Source organism: Mastomys coucha, unplaced genomic scaffold (assembly GCF_008632895.1).
Source record: "Mastomys coucha isolate ucsf_1 unplaced genomic scaffold, UCSF_Mcou_1 pScaffold23, whole genome shotgun sequence".
NCBI lineage: Eukaryota > Metazoa > Chordata > Mammalia > Rodentia > Muridae > Mastomys > Mastomys coucha.
In genome coordinates, this window is record NW_022196906.1 from 29549593 (window position 1) to 29562580 (window position 12988).

The 12988-nt window shown below is 38.8% G+C and overlaps 1 protein-coding gene across 6 annotated transcripts in view; it reads left to right on the forward strand.

Annotated features, from left to right (window-relative positions):
• The window catches only part of Pate2 (prostate and testis expressed 2), an 88410-nt gene that overhangs the window by 17497 nt on the left and 57925 nt on the right, over positions 1–12988 (forward strand). The gene's annotated exons all lie outside the window — the stretch shown is intronic.

Consider the following 12988-nt stretch of genomic DNA (forward strand, 5'->3'; position numbering starts at 1 on the left):
GGCTCTGACAGTATCTGACTAACACAGATGTAGAGGCTCACAGCCATTCATCGAACTGAGTACAGGGATTGTGTTTTCTTAAGGACATAAAAGCAAGTTAGATTTCTTAATAAATGGAATGTAGTGGTAGGCTCAAAAGGGGCCACAATACCACACATCCCTGAGTGCCATCGAAGTTCAGATATCTTCTGTAGGCCTTTGATTTTAAACAAAGTGTGATTCTCTGTCGAGAATATACACTTTTTAATTTGTGTGAAAAGTCTGTAGTGAGGATTATTTCTAGTGAGTATGGGGATCTTGACAAAAGGAGACCTTGACGAACATCACAGAGTCATAAGAACTATGGTGTCCAATGTTATGAGCCATGCATCTGCACAGTAAATCCGTGTAAGGAGGCAGAGAATAGAGAAATCACCTAAAACTTGGCTCCTTAAAACACTAATCTTTTTTCTTACAGTCTAAAAGGCTCCCCCTTATGGCCACAGAGGAAAATACTCCTAGCATAGCCCAACTTCGGGGGTGGTAGGGAAGAATCCATTTCTCCCATACCCCAACTCAGACTGGCTGTCAGAGTGGTTCTGGTTCTCAGAGTGCAGCCCATTTTGGACGTTTTCACATATCCTTTACCTCTCTGTGTAGATTGTGTACACCTGTCTCTACTTACAAACATCTTGTCTCTATTGCCCTACTGAGTCTTGGATGTCACAATCAGCTAGTCAAAAAATGTATCAGAACAGGGCTGAGGGGTGCAGCAAAGTGCTTAGTATTAGAAAAGGTGCCTAACTTGTGACAGGTTCTTGGTATGACCCCATGGCTGAGAGAGAGGAATGGGGAGGGGGAAGAGAAATTGATGAAAGGAGGAAGGGAGGGAAGAAGGGAGGGAGGGAGGGAGAGAGATATTAATTAGATTACTACTTTCATCTGTAGTACAAAGTTCAGCAAGGCAGTCTTCAGGTCTAGGAGATGTGTCTTCTTTTTAAGTATTTTAAGGATATTCGTTGTTACATTAAAGGTCCACCCAGTTAACCTCTTCTACAAAAACACTGTCCTGCCCCAAATAAACTACCTTTTTGCAAGATACAGTAATAAATTTATCTCAACTCACTCTACCATATCCTCTCCTGTTTCTGAAGTTTCTGCCAGGCAGACTTGTAGTGAGCAGAGTCTCCAGGAGATGGCTTTGTGCATCTGCACAGTAAGAGGGTGAAAATCCAGGAAGAGTATCAATGAAGGTTCTGCAAACTTGATGGCTCAAGACAATTTTATGTTAATGACTCATTATTTTCAAACCTAGCAATGACTGCCTTTCTTCACAGTGTACCATTCTCACACTGTCTCCCTTCCTTGTGATTCCACTGTGACCACTGAAAAGATCTCCCCTCCAAGGCAGCTGAATAGCAATTTTAATCCTACGTGCAGTGTTAACTCTGCCTTTGCTACCCATCAGAAAACACCCACAGGTAGTTGTTTTATGCCTTTGTTCCTTCTCTGTGATTATGTCACTAGAAATGTATTAGGTTTATGAATCTTACAAATTTCCCAAATCTAGCCTTATTGATTTAGCTGTAATTTTCTACCTTGTTTAAAATTGATTTATCATTCCACTTTCCTTGTACTTCTCTTTCTCTCTATGTACAAGAATGTGCATGCATGTATGTACATATATATACATATATATGTATACATATATATGTATATATATGTATGTGCATAAGGAGCACATGGAGTCAGAGGTTGATTTTGGTTCTCACTGAATCTCAGGTTTCCTCATTCAGCTGGAATAGCTGGCCAGAGAGCTCCCAGGATCTGTCTGATTCCACCAGAGCCCTAGGGTTACAGACAGTGTACCATGATGCTCTGCTTTTACATGGGTTCTAGGGAACTGAACTAAGGTTCTAATGTTTACAAACAGATAAATTATCTACAGAGCCATTTCCCCAGTTCTACCTGTATTATTTGTTATTTTTCCTTTTCTACTTTTTTTCACACTTTATTTGACGATTATTAAAAAACCCCTCAACAACATAAGGTTGGAAAAGCAACAACATAAGGCTGCTTCTTCATCCTTCCTTTTCTACTATATACACACTGTAAACATCTTACAATTTTGGCTCTAACTCATATGTAACATGCTTTTTTCCTTAACATGTAACTTCAATTTTTAAAATACATTAATTGTATAGATTTTTCTTTTTGCCTGTGTGTATATCTGGGCACAACATGTGTGCCTGGTGTCTATGGTAGCCAGAAGAGGGTGTCAGGTCCCCTCAAAATGGAATTACAGATAGGTGTGGGTGCTGGAACTCAAACACTGGTGCTCTGCAAGAACAGCAAATGCTCTTAACTAAATGAGCTATCTCATCAGCTCCAGATTTGTTTTATAATCTCTTTTGTGGGGAGTAGAAGAAGCCCCGAATGATTATGTGCTGTTGACACGAACTGGCCATGTCAAGGACCTTAGCCTCAGACCTATAGGGAAATGGTAAAGCCTCCCTACCCCAGTGCCTGAATTAGAATGACCCCCAGAAGCTCATAGATTTGGATACTTGGCCACCAGGGAGTGGCACTATTTGAAGGAATTAGGAAAGTGTGACCTTGTTGAAGGAAGTATGTCACTGGAGTTGGACTTTGAAGTTTCAAAAAGCCCATTCTAAGTCCAGAGTCTTTTTCTTCCTACTCCCTTTGGATGTGCATGTAGAACTCTCAGCCACTTCTCTAGCATCATATCTGCCTGAATTTGACCATGCTTTTCACCATGATTACAATGGAATCAACTTCTGGAACTCTAAGCAGGCCCCAATTAAATGCTTTTCTTTTCCATAAGAGTTTCTGTGGTCACAGTGTGTGGTGAGAATTTTGGAATTTTGGTTTCTTAAAAAAACACAGAAATATAAGAATATGTTTTCATTTTAGTCCCAGGTGTGGAGATATGGACTTGCTTCACAGTAGCTGGCAATGATTTGCCTTGTGCTCTAGCCGAGGCATGGTTTTTGCCAGCTGCAGATTTGTGAGATTGTGTGACATTTGGAATTCTGGGAACTTTTTAGAGGTTATATAATAGCCCTGATAGGAGGGATCCTTAGGTGGTTGTTGGTCAATCAGGGAGGTTGGTTGCAGTTTGTAGGAACTTGTGCTCAAAGAAGAAACAAGAAGAAAGTAATTAGGTTCAAGAATCTCTATCATTCTTTCTCCCCTCTATCCTTTTTTCCCTCCTATCTCATGATGGAGTGAAATTGGGGGGAAATAAAAGGTGGAAAAAAAGAAGAACCCATGAAGTGATGAAGACCAGCTACAATAGTGTCTCTTCATAGCAATAAAGCACTAAGACACCCAAGGTGAGGCTCAGAAGGACAACAAAGCTTTCCTCTGGTCCATATGTGGATGTTGACAGTGTATACAGAAAATGTCCACCATAGCTTTCTTCCCCAGGATGTTTACAGCCTTAAAACTGCCACCCTTCAGAGACTGCTCCTATAAGCTTAGCTAAACCTGTCTCCTTGTTCAGCAACATATTTATTTGTTAATCTGTTGTGTTTAATAAGGGCATTGTTGGCCCATTTCAGGACAACTCACAACTACATTTAAACTGTCTCTGTCTCTGTCTCTTTCTGTCTATATACACATATACTTATATACATACATACATACATATATACACACACATACACATTTTAAAGACACTTCTTTTTTTTTTTTTTTTTTTTTGAGACAGGGTTTCTCTGTGTAGCCCTGGCTGACCTGGAACTCACTCTGTAGACCAGGCTGGCCTCGAACTCAGAAATCCGCCTGCCTCTGCCTCCCAAGTGCTGGGATTAAAGGCGTGTGCCACCACGCCCAGCAACACTTCTATATTAATAGGCCCCTAATGACTTTTTCAAAAGGCTTTTAGTGTTAGTTATTCCCCCCAACAAAAAAGACAGCAATAATGGAAACTGTCCATATGAATAGGAAATGCCCTACATGGACTGATATATTCAAGACTAGGTTACTTGTATCTTGACTCTTCTTGTCCCTTGATCTGCTTTCTGTTTGTAGTCAGATAAATAGATCTCTGTTACCATATTATTCATGGTACCACAATGGTGTGTGTTATATGGTCTCCACATCAATGGAGCTAAGGGTCTATGGACTAAATCCTCTGAGACTATGAGCCAAAATAAATCTTGTCACCCTTAAATTTCTATCATGCATTTTGTCACAGTAACACAGAACCTGACAGTAGACAAAGAATTCACTGCAAGTGGATGTTTATAATCAGATATAGAAGAGATCCTTAGAGCATCAGTGATAAAATGGTATAGTAATTATTTAAAAATAAAATCATCTTAAAAAGTTTGAGCTGCTGTCACAGAATATCAGAGTATACATAATATAGATAACACACATTTATTGCTCTCAGTTCTGGAGGCTGGATAGTTCAAGATCAAGGCACAGTCAGGTTTCAAACATTCTTATGGTTCCCCCTCCCCCCCTTTTTTACGTGGTGCCTTCTTGCTGAATTCTGCCATATTGAAAAGGACAAAAAGCCCCTTCTGGATTCTTCTATAAGACCACCATTCTTGCTCATGTAAACCCCACTGTTAGGACATAGTTCCCTCCTCAACTATTATTATATTGCTAACTAGGTTTCAGCATGTGAATTTTGACACATTTAGACCACAGTATGAATAGACAATAGAACAGAATAGTGTGTCTAGAGATACAGCACAAAATCCAACAGTTTCCCATACATCATTGCTCAACTTAAGATTTTTTTTTTTACTTTATGCCAATGTCAGAGGATGCCATTTGATAGACATTAAACTTTGAATATTGAATATTTTTCCTCTGGGTTAATGACACAAAGTTTAATTCTGTTTTGTAGTGCTAAGCAGTAGCAGGAAATTGTAGCCTCCAGCTAGCACCACACTCAGAAGGTAAATATATTGGACACTATGTAATGCACTGTGTTTCTGAGATGTCTTAGTTTGGATTTTACTGCTGTGAAAAGATACCATGGCCACAGAAATTCTTATAAAGTTAATTTATAAATGTAATTGGGGCTGGCTTACAGTTTCAGAGGGTCAGTCCATTGTTATAATGGAAGCATGACAGTGTGTAGGCAGACATGGTGCAAGAAGAGCTGGGAGTTCTCCATCTTGATCTGAAGGACCTCCAAATCCTCACCCACAGTGACAAACTTCCTCCAACATGGCCACACCTACCCACACAAGGTCACACCTCTTAATGGTGCCAGCTCCCATGGACCAACCATATTCAAACCACCACATGAACTATGCTGCTCATTAGGCTAGGCATATTAAGTTCATTTTTTATCTGTTGGATATTTCCAGCTTTCAGTAGTAGGTCTGTTGGGAGTGTTTAATACCATAACTTGAAGAGTAGTTTATTTTGTATTTTTGCATGGCTTCTGGTACAAAATAAACTTCTGTGATCTAAGTGATAAAAATAACAGGAATACCTTCTGTTATAGTGTCTTCAATTCCTGAAACATTTCTATGTCTTTCACTATTCTTAACAGACTTCAGCCACACCTGAGTTTACACCGGGGAGATGATTTTGGGGAATTACTAGAATCGGGATTGGTCATGGGGAAAACAAACAACATGTGATTGAGATTTAGAACCTTCAGCCTTCTTTCTCAGTTTCCAATCTCTGGGAAGATAGGAGAGGAATGAGAGGTTGAATTAATCATCATCAGTTGATGATTTAACTAAATTCACTGTTGTATTATGAATCTTCCATTAAAACCCCTAACAAAAGAAGTGCTATTTTGGGTGCTACCGAGCTGGTGAGTAAGAATGCACTTGTGTGCTGAAAAAGGGGCTTCTCTCACACTCTTTAGGAACAAAAGCTGACACTGCATATCAGAGTTGAGTGAAATTGTAGGACACTCTGCCAGTGTCCAGTGGAGGTGCAGAGGATTCATTTGTGTGAAGAAAATCATAATTTTGATATCAGAAATTTTGTGTGAAAGAGATTAGTAGATAGAAGTGAATTTTTTCTTTTTTCTTTATTGGATATTTTATTTATTTACATTTCAAATATCCTCTTTCCAGTATCCTTTCCACAGAAACTCCCAATCTCATCCCCATTCCCTTGCTTCTATGAAGGTGTTTCCCCACCCCCACCCCCACCCACTCCCGCCTTCCCATACTTGAATTCCCCTACACTGGGGCATCTAGCCTTCACAGGACCAAGGGCCACTTGTCCCATTGATGCCCGACAATGCCATATTCTGCTACATATAAGGCTGGAGCCATGGGCCACTCCTTGTGTACTTCTTGGTTGGTGGTTTAGACCCTGGGAGCTCTGGTTGGTTGATATTGTTGTTCTTCCTATGGGGTTGCAAACCCCTTCAGCTCCTTCAGTCTTTTCTCTAACTCCTCCATTGGGGACCTCATGATCAGTTCAATGGTTGGCTGTGAGCATCTGTCTCTGTATATGTTAGGCTCTGGCAGAGCCTCACAGGAGACAGCTATGTCAGGCTCCTGTCAGCATGCACTTTTTGGCATCTGCAATAGTGTTTGCATTTGATGACTGTATATGAGATGGATCCCTAGGTGGGGCAGTCTCTGGATGGTCATTTCTTCAGCCTCTGCTCCACACTTTTTCTCTGTAACCCCTTCCTTAGGTACTTTGTTTCCCCTCTAAGAAGGACTGAAGTATCCATACTTTTGATCTTCTTTCTTCTTGAGCTCCATTTGGTCTGGGAATTGTATCTTGGGTATTCTGAGGTTCTGGGCTAATATAGATTTATCAGTGAGTATATACCATATCTGTTCTTTTGTGATTGGGTTACCTCATTCAGGATGATATTTTCTAGTTCCATCCATTTGCCTAAGAATTTAATGAATCCATTGTTTTTAATAGATGGGTAGTATTCCATTGTGTAAATGTACCACATTTTCTGTATCCACTCCTCTGTTGAAGGACATCTGGAGTGTTTCCAATTTCTGGCTATTATGAATAAGGCTGCTATGAACATAGTGGAGCATGTGTCCTTATTACATTTTGGAGCACCTTCTGGGTGCCCAGGAGTGGTATAGCTGGGTCTTCAGGTAATACTATGTCCAATTTTCTTAGAAACTGCCAGACTGATTTCCAGAGTAGTTGTACCAGCCTGCAATCCCACCAACAATGGAGGAGTGTTCCTCTTTTTCCATATCTTTGCCAGCATCTGCTGTCATGTGAGTTTTTCATCTTAGGTATTTTGACTAGTGTGAGGTGGAACCTCAGGGTTATTTTGACTTGCATTTTCCTGATGACTAAGGATATTGAACATTTCTTTGGGTGCTTCTTGATCATTTGATATTCCTCAGTTGAGAATTCTTAGTTTAGCTCTCTACTCCATTTTTAATAGGGTTATTTGATTTTCTGGAGTCTAACTTCTTGAGTTCTTTGCATATATTGGATATTAGTTCTCTATCAGATGTAGGATTGGTAAAGATCTTTTCCAATCTGTTGGTTGCCATTTTGTCCTATTGACAGTGTCCTTTACCTTACAGAAGCTTTGCAATTTTATGAGGTCCCACTTGGATATTGTTGATCTCAGAGCATAAACCATTGGTTCAGGAAAATTTCCCCTGTGCCCATGTGTTCAAGGCTCTTCCCCACTTTCTCTCCTATTAGTTTCAGTGTATTTGGTTTTATGTGGGGGTCCTTGATCCACTTGGACTTGAGCTTTGTACAAGGAGATAAGGATGGATAGATTTGCATTCTTCTACATGCTGACGTCCTGTTGAACCCACACCATTTGTTGAAAATGCTGTCTTTTTCTCAATGGATGTTTTTAGCTCCTTTGTCAAAGATCAAGTGACCATAGGTGTGTGGGTTCATTTCTGGATCTTCAATTCTACTCCATTGATCTACCTGCTGGTCCCTGAACCAATACCATACAGTTTTTTACTTTTAATTTTTTTTTATCATTATTGCTCTGTAATACCACTTGAGGTCAGGAATAATCACCATTCCTGACCTCAAGTGCTATTACAGAGCAATAACTCCCCCCAGAAGTTCTTTTATTGTAATGAGTAGTTTTCATTATCCTGGGTTTTTTGTTATTCCAAATTAATTTGCAAATTGCTCTTTCTAACTCTATGAAGAATTGGGTTGGAATTTTGATGGGGATTGCATTGAAACTGTAGATTGCTTTCGACAAGATGGCCATTTTTGCTATATTAATCCTGCCAATCCATGAGCATGGGAGATCTTTCCATCTGAGATCTTCTTCAATTTATTTCTTCAGAGACTTGTAGTTCTTGTCATACAGACCCAACACTTGCTTGATTAGAGCCACACCATGGTATTTTATACTATTTGTGACTATTGTGAAGGGTGTCAGTTCCCTAATTTCTTTCTCAGCCTGTTATCCTTTGAGTAGAGGAAGGCTGCTGGTTTTTTTTTTTTTTTGAGTCAATTTTTTTATCCAGCTACTTTGCTGAAGTTTTTTATCAGCTGCAGGAGTTGTCTGGCAAAATTTTTAAGATCACTTAAATATACTATCATATCATCTGCAAATAGTGATATTTTGACTTCTTCTTTTCCAATTTGTATCCATTTGACCTCTTTTTGTTGTTTAATTGCTCTGGCTAGAACTTCGAATACTATGTTGAACAGGTAGGGAGAGATTTTAGAGGGACTGCTTCAAGTTTCTCTCCATTTAGTTTAAGTCGGCTTCTGGTTTGCTGTATATTGCTTTTATTATGTTTAGGTATGGGTCTTGAATTCCTGATCTTTCCTAGACTTTTACCATGAAGGGATGTTGAATTTTGTCAAATGCTCTCTCTGCATCTAATGAGATGATCATGTGTTTTTTTTTTTCTTTCAGTTTGCTTATAGAGTGGATTACATTGATGGATTTTTGTATACTGAATCATCTCTGAATCCCTGATATGAAGCCTTCTTGACCATAATGAATGATTGTTTTGATGTGTTCTTAGATTTGGTTTGTGAGAATTTTACTGAGTGTTTTTGCATCAATATTCATAAGGGCAATTGGTCTGAAGTTCTCTTTTTTTTTTGTTGGGTCTCTGTGTGGTTTAAATATAAGTGTAATTGTGGCTTCATAGAACGAATTGGGTTGTGTACCTTCTGTTTCAATTTTGTGGAATAGTTTGAAGAGTATTGGTGTTAGGTCTTTTTTGAAGGTTTGATAGAATTCTGCACTAAACCCATCTGTTCCTGTGCTGTTTTTGGTTGGGAGACTTTTAATGACTGTTTATATTTCTTTAGGAGTTATGGAACTGTTTAGATGGTTCATCTGATCCTGTTTTAACTTTGGCACCTGGTATCTGTCTAGAAAATGGTCCATTTCTTCCAGATTTCTCAGTTTTGTTGAGTATAGGCTTTTGTAGTAGGACCTAATGATTTTTGAATTTCCTCTGTTTCTGTTGTTATGTCTCCCTTTTCATTTCTGATTTTGTCAATTTTGATGTTGTCTCTGTGCCCTCTCATTAGTCTGGCTAAAGGTTTATCTATCTTGTTGATTCTCTCAAAGAAACAGCTCCTGGTTTTGTTGATTCTTTTATAGTCCTTACTGTTTCTACTTGTTTGATTTCAGCCTTTAGTTTGAATATTTCCTGCCATCTACTTCTCTTGAGTGTGTTTGTTTCTTTTTTTCTAGAGCTTTCAGGTGTGCTGTCAAGCTGCTAGTGTATGCTCTCTCCAGTTTCTTCTTGGAGGCACTTAGAGCTATGCGTTTTCCTTTTAACACTGCTTTCATTGTGTCCCATAAGTTTTGGTATGATTGCCTTCATTTTCATTAAATTCTAAAAAGTCTTTAACTTCTTTGTTTCTTTGTTTCTTTCTTTATTTCTTTGTTTGTTTCTTTCTTTCTCTCTTTCTTTCTCTTTCTTCTTTCCTTCCTTCCTTCCTTCCTTCCTTCCTTCCTTCCTTCCTTTCTTTCTCTTTCTTTCTTTCTTTCTTTCTTTCTTTCTTTCTTTCTTTCTTTCTTTCTTTTTTTCTGACCAAGTTATCATTGAGTAGAACATTGTTCAGCTTCCATGTGTATGTGGGTTTTCTGTTGTTTCTGTAGTTAGTGAAGACCAGCCTTAGTCCATGGTAATTTGATAGGATGCATGGGATTATTCCAATCTTCTTGTATCTGTTGAGGCATGATTTGTGACCAATTATATGGTCAGTTTTGGGGAAGATACCATAAGGTGCTGAGAAGAAGGTATATTCTTTTGTTTTAACATGAAATGTTCTATAGTTATCTTTTAAATCCATTTGGTTCACTACTTCTGTTAGTTTCACTGTGTGCTCTGTTTAGTTTCTGTTTCCATGATCTGTCCATTGCAGAGAGTGGGGTGTTGAAGTTTCCCACTATTATTGTGTGTGGTGCAATGTGTGCTTTGAGCTTTAGTTAAGTTTCTTTTATGAATGTGAGGGCTCTTGCATTTGGAGCATAGATGTTCAGAATTAAGAGTGTATCTTGGTAGATTTTTCCTTTGACGAGTATAAAGTGCCCTTCCTTATCTTTTGTGATAACTTTTGGTTGAAAGTCGATTTTATTTGATATTAGAATGGTTACTTCAGGTGATTTCTTGGGACCATTTGCTTGGAAAATTTTTTTTCCAGCCTTTTACTCTGAGGTAGTGTCTGCCTTTGTCATTGAGGTGCATTTTCTGTATGCAGCAAAATGCTGTGTCCTGTTTACATATCTAGTCTGTAAGTTTATGTCTTTTTATTTAATTTTTGGAAATTGAATCCATTGATCTTAAGAGATATTAAGGAAAAGTGATTGTTGCTTCCTGTTATTTTTGATGTTATTTTTATGTTTGTGTGGCTATCATCTTTTGGGTTTGTTGAAAGATTACTTTCTTGCTTTTTCTAGGGTGTAGTTTTTCTCCTTATGGTGGAGTTTTTCATGTATTGTCATTTTTAGGGCTACATTTTTGGAAAGATAGTGTATAAATTTGGTTTGTCATGGAATATCTTGGTTTCTCCATCTATGGTAATTGAGACTCTTGCTGGATATCGTAGCCTAGGCTGTCATTTGTGTTCTCTTAGGGTCTGCATGACATCTGCCAAAGATCTTTTGGTTTTTATAGTCTCTGGTGGGAAATCTGGTGTAATTCTGATAGGTCTGCCTTTATATGTTACTTGACCTTTTTCCTTTGCTGCTTTTAATATTCTTTCTTCATTTTGTGCATTTTGTGTTTAGATTATTATGTGATGGGGAATTTCCTTTCTGTTCCAGTCTATTTGGAGTTCTGTAGGCTTCTTGTATGTTCATGGGTATCTCTTTCTTTAGATTAAGCAAATTTTCCTCTATAGTTTTTCCAAAGATATTTACTGGTCCTTTAAGTTGGGAATCTTCACTCTCTTGTATATTATCTTTAGGTTTGGTGTTCTCATTGGGTCCTGGATTTCCTGGATGTTTTGGGTTAGGACCTTTTTGCAGTTTGGATTTTCTTTGACTTTTGTGTATATGGTATCTTCTGCACCTGAGATTCTCTCTTCTACCTCTGTATTCTGTTGGTGATGCTTGCATATATGACTTCTGATCTCTTTCCTAGGTTTTCTATCTCCAGTGTTGTATTGTATCCTTTTGTGATTTCTTTATTGATTCTATTTCAATTTTTACATACTGGTTGGTCTTGCCCAATTCCTTCACCTGTTTGGTTGTGTTTTCCTGTATTTCTTTAAGGGATTTTTGTGTTTCCTCTTTAAGGGCTTCTAGCTGTTTACCTGTGTTCTCCTGTATTTCTTTAAGGGAGTTATTTATGTACTTCTTAAAGTTCTCTATCATCATCATGAGATGTGATTTTTAAATCCAAATCTTGCTTTTCTGGTGTGATGAGGTATCCAGGACTTGCTACTCTGGGAGAACTGTGTTCTGATGATGCCAAGTAACCTTAGTTTCTGTTGCTTATGTTCTTGTGCTTGTCTCTTTCCATCTAGTTATCTCTAGTGCTACCTTCCCTCTCTGTCTCTGACTAGAGCCTGTCCCTTCTGTCATCCTGGTTGTGTCAGAACTTTTCAGAGTCCAGCTGTCTCTGTGATCCTGTGATCCTGAAATCCTGGGTGTGTCAGAGCTTCTGGGAGTCAAGCTGCCTCTGGGATTGGGTGTGTAGCCAGCACCCAAGGTCTGCTCAGGGCATTGGCTCAGACTGGAAGGAACCTGTGCCACTGGCTGCGCAGGGATTCCTGTTTCCCTGGATCTCCGGAGTCCCAGTTACTTTTGGTGTTGGGACAGATGATGTTGCCTCCTCGCCTGTGATCCTAGGCATGTTAGAGCACCTGGGAGTAGAGCTTCCTCTGGGTGTTGTGGGACTGGGTGCAGAGCCAGTGTCCAAGGTCTGCTCAGGGCACCAGCTCAGACTGGAAGGCTTTCATTTTCAATATATTATAAAATAGTATCTCAAAATAAATGGAAAAATTCTTTTATAGCAAACATATCAGATAAATTTATTCTATGGAGAAAAATAATAATGGACATTTATACTCAACATCATATTGGGTGTGACTTCCCACCCAAAACTAGACACTTGAATATACAAACACAATCATTGCTAAACTAAACCAAAACTATGCACAGAAACTAACACTCAGTAAAGCAAGTATATGAACTCATGAAAAACTAAATTAATCTCTTAGAATACATATTTGATTGCTTTAGAAATTGGTAGGGTCAGGCTTTGGTGCCCTGGTCTGGCCTCAATGGGAGAAGATGCACTTTATCCTAGAGAACCTTGAGGCCCCAGGGAAGGGGGAGGCCTGGTGTGTGTGTGGGAGCACCCTCTCAGAGGCAAGTGGGGGGGAGTAATGGGATCAGGAACTGTGGGAGGGGAACAGGGAAGTGTCAATGTCTGGAATGTAAATAAATAATATAATTTAAATAAAAAACTATGTTTTCCAGATCCATCCATTTCCCTAAGAATTTCATAAATTTATTGTTTTTAATAAATTTATTGTTGGAGAATATCATCCTGAGTGAGGTAAGCCAATCACAAAAGAACAAATACGGTATGCACTCTCTGAT